The sequence below is a fragment of the Mus caroli genome, chromosome 1 (genome assembly GCF_900094665.2).
Source record: "Mus caroli chromosome 1, CAROLI_EIJ_v1.1, whole genome shotgun sequence".
NCBI classification, from domain to species: domain Eukaryota; kingdom Metazoa; phylum Chordata; class Mammalia; order Rodentia; family Muridae; genus Mus; species Mus caroli.
In genome coordinates this window covers 182,167,952-182,173,951 of record NC_034570.1, presented here as the reverse complement: position 1 = coordinate 182,173,951, position 6,000 = coordinate 182,167,952, and the positions used below count along the sequence as shown (strand labels likewise).

Here is a 6,000-nt window from a genome sequence, read left to right as displayed (position 1 = left end):
TCACTCTGTAGACCAGGCTGGCCTCGAACTCAGAAATCTGCCTGCCTCTGCCTCCCAAGTGCTGGGATTAAAGGCGTGCGCCACCAAGCCCAGCCATTTATCATATTGAGATTGTTGTTTATAAACCTTTGCTAGATACGCCCATTGGTGCCAAGGACAGTCAGAAGGAGGGATATAGGCACATGCAGAGACACACCATTTTCTCTGATTGGACAGTAAAATGCAAAAGAGCTACTGCCAAGACATTCTTTTGAAAAAAATTGGGCTTAAAAATGATCCCCTAACAGTGTCTGGGAAAGCAAATGACACTTTCTCAAGATTGACTTGAAAAAAATTTAAACTGTCATCTTGAAAATATCACCCATTTATTTATTTATTTATTTATTTATTTACTTATATGTGTTTGGTGTATGTATACATATGTAGCACACACATGTGTGTTTGCATGATGTAGAGACGAGAGGTCATTTATTTGTGTGTGTGTGTGTATTTGTTATGAATACACATGTATGTATGTGCACGTGGTTGTACTTGATATAGAGACCAGTGGTCATGTCTAGTGTATTCCTTTATTGGTATCTGCCTCATTTTTTGAGACAGAGCTACTCAGTGAACGTGGAAGCTACTGACTGGCAAGCTTAGCTGGACAGCAAGCCTTGGCACCTCCAGTTCTTGCCTCTACAGCTCTAGGATCACAGTCACACACACACACACACACACACACACACACACACACACACACACTCTTACAGGAGTGCTGGGATCTAAACTCTCCAGACCTGCACATGCTCTTTTAAAGATAGCCTGAAAGCCAAACAAATTTGATAAGAAAATAAAAATCTCCTCCTGCCTCACAAATGAGACATCACCCTAGCTTGCTAGCAAGGATGCCCATGGAGTCTCATTTCTGCTTGCTTGTCTTTACATAATTGGGATCAATCACAACATATTCAAATAACACTTCACTTCTCATAAGAGTTTACAATATCATTTAAAATTCCCTATGGTCCTTCTGAACGGCTACACCCCATTTCTTTAAAAATGCTCTCAAATGCTTGGTCATTTAGGGAAAGACTCACACATTCTGCTGATGGCTTTTCTTCCTCTTTCCATTTTACATTTCTTCTGTTAATTCTTAAATCTCTAGCTTGAGGCCTGAGTGCCTTTCCTGGTTCTGACCTGTCTTCATGACCTGTCTTCGTGTCCTGGTTCCAGACTCACCTTTCCAAGCAATGCTGGCTGCACCTCTCTGTCCAGTGTCCTTGGATCTCTGCATGGATGTCTAATGGAAGCGTCACACTTTCTGCTTCATGGCCTCTTCCTTGTAAATACTTCTCTCCCACTTCCCAGGCATCAGAACCTGCCTGTGCCTCCCTGTTTGCCCCCTTACCTTCCAGTAATAACATTTACAACCCAAGAGACTCTCTGACCTAGCTTGTTTTCTATAAAACACTGAACAAATACAGCTTGAGGAGGAAAGCATTTATTTTGCTCACATTGCTACGTGATCACAGTCCAGCATGAAGGGAAGTCAGGACAGGAGCTACTCAAGGCAGGACACTGAAGGCAGGACTTAAGCAGAGACCATGGTACAACATTGCTCACTGGCTTGTTCTTGGAGCTTTCTCACTTGCTTCCCAGGACCATCTGTCCAGGGGTAGTACCACCACAGTGGACTGGCCTCCTATATTACTGATCAAGAAGATGCTCCACAGACTTGCATACAGGTTGATCTAATGGGGCTTTTTCTCAATTGAGGTTCCCCTGCCCAGATAACTCTAGCTGTGTCAAACTAACAGAAAACTAACCAGGATACCTCTGTCCCTGACAGTTCACCCACCTGTGCCTCCCAACTAAGTTTGGCAAAGTCTGCAAATAAAAAACATAGATATCCAGTTAAAACTGAACTCTAACAAATGAATAATTTCCCTCAAACTGCATCTTATGCAATCTTTGGAGGGAAATTCACATTAATAGTCATTCACTGTTTCTATGTAATTCAAATGTTCCTTACGGGCCTTCTCCATTTGTTCTGACTGTACCTCAGCGCTCTTTGTCTGTCGTGAGCCACGGCAACCTCACAGTTGCCATGTCCCTCAGCCCCACTCTTCAGTGCCTTTGGATCACAGCTCTCATGATGTCATACTTCGCTTGCTAGTGCCCAGTTTCTCATGATGACACAGTGACGTCCATACCAGCCTTGCTGCATCTCACCACTGTCACTGCAGCTCTGGGCTCCAGTTCACATGCTGGCTTGGATGACACACCACACAAGTCCCCTCCCCACAGCTGACCCATTCCTGACCTCATCTGATTCCATCTTTCCAGCCACCACCAAGGCAAAGACCTCATGACCTTCTCTGTCAATCACTGGGAAGGGTCCCCTACTGATCAATGGCTCCAAACAAATGTCAAAAATTAGCAACATCATATGGCTGAAGCGAAGTTCATAAAAGGCCCCTGCTTATGGGTTCCTGTCTTGTTTCCTTTTCTATGTGCCTCACCTCTCGCTACTCCATAGCTAAGGTTGGCGATGTCCAACCACACATGAAATGACAATCAAGGCTTTAGTGCTCTTGATATCACAGTGCAACAGGCTGGCAAAGCCCTGTGCACACTGAAGCAGGAAGCTCTGAGCTGATGGAACCAGCATGGCAAGTTCCACTCACACTGGCCTGAGCCTGCTGCTCACACTCACACTCCCTCCAGTGCCCCTAGAAACCCTGCTGCTTTTCTACCCCAATGCTCAGCCTACCACACTTCTTGGGGCCTTCCAAGCTCTCAGTTTGGCTCTGCCTTCTCTGTGAGCATTTATGTGCCTGCTTGCTTCAAGAGAGGGACAGAGTGAGCGCCCTGTGCTCATTGTCACTAAGCATCTGTCTCAGTTCAGCACAATGGTCCTCTAAGACAAGGCTTATTCAGTCCCCTGAAGAAAACACCAGCATGATCCTCGATGACAGCAGATGCTGCTAATTATCCAACCTAGAACAATGGCCCAAAGGAGCATCTTATCCAAGCAAAGGCAAAGTGGCCTTCCAACTCAGCAAATACACGAAGGCATCTCGGAGCAAGCAGTAACCTGAATGCTTAGTGAGGACCTACATGTCATCCTATGAGGACACGTAGTGAGGCTATGGGGACGGGACTGAACTGCCCTGTGCTGGGATGGGGACGTTAGGCATGGGAGGAGTAGAAGTAAGAAGAAGAAGGGGGTGGTTTAATTAAAAATAAATATCATGATAAAGCAAAAAAAAAATGCACATGTGAAAAGGACAAAGACTACATCTAAGAAGCTGGTAAGAGGTTTCTAAAAGAATTCCAGAAGGAAGTCAGAAGAGAGTGCCACCATGATTTTGTCTTCGGGGGGACAGTGTGCTTTCTATCAGAGAGTGGCTGCCATGGCTTTGGGGGAGGCGGGCACACTTTCTAAATGCAACCTTTGATCAGCTCCAGAAAACAATTTATTAGGTTACTAAATTCATTTGTTTTTTAATGAAAGGCAACAGACTCTAATAGAAACCACGAGGCTGCATTTCCTTCAACAGGACAAATGCTGGGTTTTACATGTGCGTTCATCAGTTAGCAATGTAATTAGCATTTTATATTGTGGCTGCTGTCACCAAAAGTCTATAAGGTTTTAGCAAGTGGGGAAGGGAGGGATTCTATTTTGGGCACATGCTAAGCCCACTCAGTTATGATCACTGTCCCTTCTCATTCTTGGAGTCTGCACTTAAATTAAACAGAGAATGGGGGGTGGGATAATCTAATTGGAGGAAGGAACCATGCCAGCAGGTTATAAGTGACTGAACTGGTAAGATTGGAGTCTGACAGCATGGGCAGCTGTGTCCCAGTATTTTCTCTGTAGCCTCTGGCACGAACACTGGTATATTTCCCTTCATTACTGGAGCACTGGGCACACAGCACTGCTCGATAGCTACTCATCCTACAATCCCCCAGGTGCATCTCTATTTCCTCTGTAACCCTCGATGTGCATAGGGGAAGCTGTCTAGAGTCGCATGCTCCACAGGCAGCTCTTGAGGGCTGGGATAAGATTTGGTCTACCACAGCAACCCACTCCTGACAGAGCCTGTTCAACAGTCCTGGGTGAGAATGTACTAAAGGGCATCAGTGGACAATGAAGGTCTAGTTCTCAGTCCCATGTGATGCTCAAACCCTTTGTAGGAGGAAACTGATTGCAGTTCATTGAACAAAAGTGATTCTAAGGAGAAAGGAATTTTAAAAAGACCCAAGTGGGGTGTTTCCAGGGAACAAACAGCTTGGAATGTTGTATGCCTCATGGCCTAAAGGACAGGTTGACTCAAAGAACTTGTCATGTCCTTTTATAGACTAAGAGTTTCTTGGCAAGTTAATGTAGGATATCGAGCTTGGACCTACTTTGGGGGCTCAATCTGGTTCTTGGGAAGCACAGAGAAGGCTTTTTCTAGCCTGGACATCTTGAGAGCAACCAACACGTTTAATCCAAAGCTGCTGAGCTATATTTGAAGTCTAACTATGCTGCTAACTGGAGCAGGCTGGATGCCCAGAGGGCTAGATTTGGAGAAGCAATAACTAGTCAAATCAACAAGGTTATGAAGTTGCTGCCTCGTAAGAAGGCCGGTGTGCAGGGGAGGAGGGGTTGTTTGTCCTTCTCATCTCTCTTCAGGCTATTATCCTTCCATGCCCAAGTCTATCATACTGGTGTCTGTGGTGGGGCATTAAAAATCCCTTATCGTGAGCACACGAGAGATAGTGCTGGGCCTCAGGATGGATTTTCCAAAAGCTTAAATAATCTGTGGGGAAGTTGGTACAAGATGCCTGACTCCAAAGGGTTACATCTAATCCAAATTCAAAGGATTGGTCAGTGGTTACTCTTAGCTGTGCAAGAATCCTGGCTAGCCCAATGCCCTCACTGGTGAATTTAAAGGCAGAGATAAGAACCCCTTTCCTTCAGATACCCTACAACAATGTCTTCACTGTTCCTGTGTTTGGCCCACAACCTCAGGTCTCTGAGAGGAAGGAGTGAGGAGAAGCCAGGACTCGGATGTTGGGCTCTGTGGGTACCATGGTACCCAGCAGACCAGATACACTTGAGCTCCAACACAGACTCAACAGGCTTTCCTCACCATTTTCCAGCAAATGCTGAAGGAGTATACATCACCCTTGGGTTACCCTGAGCACAGTATAGCCAAGAGGGCAAGTTGACGAGGTGCCCCAGGAACAAGAAGGAAGCCATGCTTTGGGTGCTCCAAAATCAGACAGGAGCAAAATTAGGTTTTAAAAGTTTCATCCATCTCTACATAGTCAGCCTCTTCTTCATTCTAACATCACAGTAACTTCACACACAGTCAGCCTCTTCTTCATTCTAACATCGCAGTAACTTCATCCTCTTCATTCTAACATCACTTTAACTTCGTACCACCCATCTCACTTTTCTGGGAAATCAACCATGCGCTGAACATAAAGCATATGTCCACAATCTGCAGCAGTACCTGCAGCATCCCAACCCCACTTATCTCATTAATCATCAGTATTTCAATTTTAAAGCTGGGCAGGAATAGAGAGGCTGAACACAGAGGGATACTGGAACAGGACTTCACAAGTCTGGTGGGAGCAGAAGGTCTTGAGGTTGCTGGGATGGGACCCCATGGGCCTCAACCACTGTGAAGACTTTTCCTTGACTCTCTGAACTTCAACTGTCTCACTTAGAGACTGAGAGCAATAAAGCCAGTTTGCATGGTTCAATGAGGACGCATCTGCATGATATTGGACAACAGTCAGATATCTGTAAATAGTGATTATGCCATGATGTCTTGTCCCCTTAGAGAGATGTGTGCATTGGAGACCTATCCTGTGGCTGCCTCAGAAGTTTCCCCAGGGCCACTGATGGTCAAGCTCTCAAATATTGTCATGTTACACATGTCCCTGCTCTTCCCACATTCCTTCTTGCTGCATATGGTTAACTAGCCTCCCTGTTAACCAATGACAGATCCTACCTCTCCC

The 6,000-nt window shown here is 45.5% G+C and overlaps 1 protein-coding gene across 4 annotated transcripts in view; it reads right to left on the bottom strand.

The window, feature by feature from the left end:
- Positions 1–6,000, bottom strand: part of Kcnh1 (potassium voltage-gated channel subfamily H member 1) — a 308,441-nt gene that overhangs the window by 77,260 nt on the left and 225,181 nt on the right. The window lies entirely within an intron of this gene.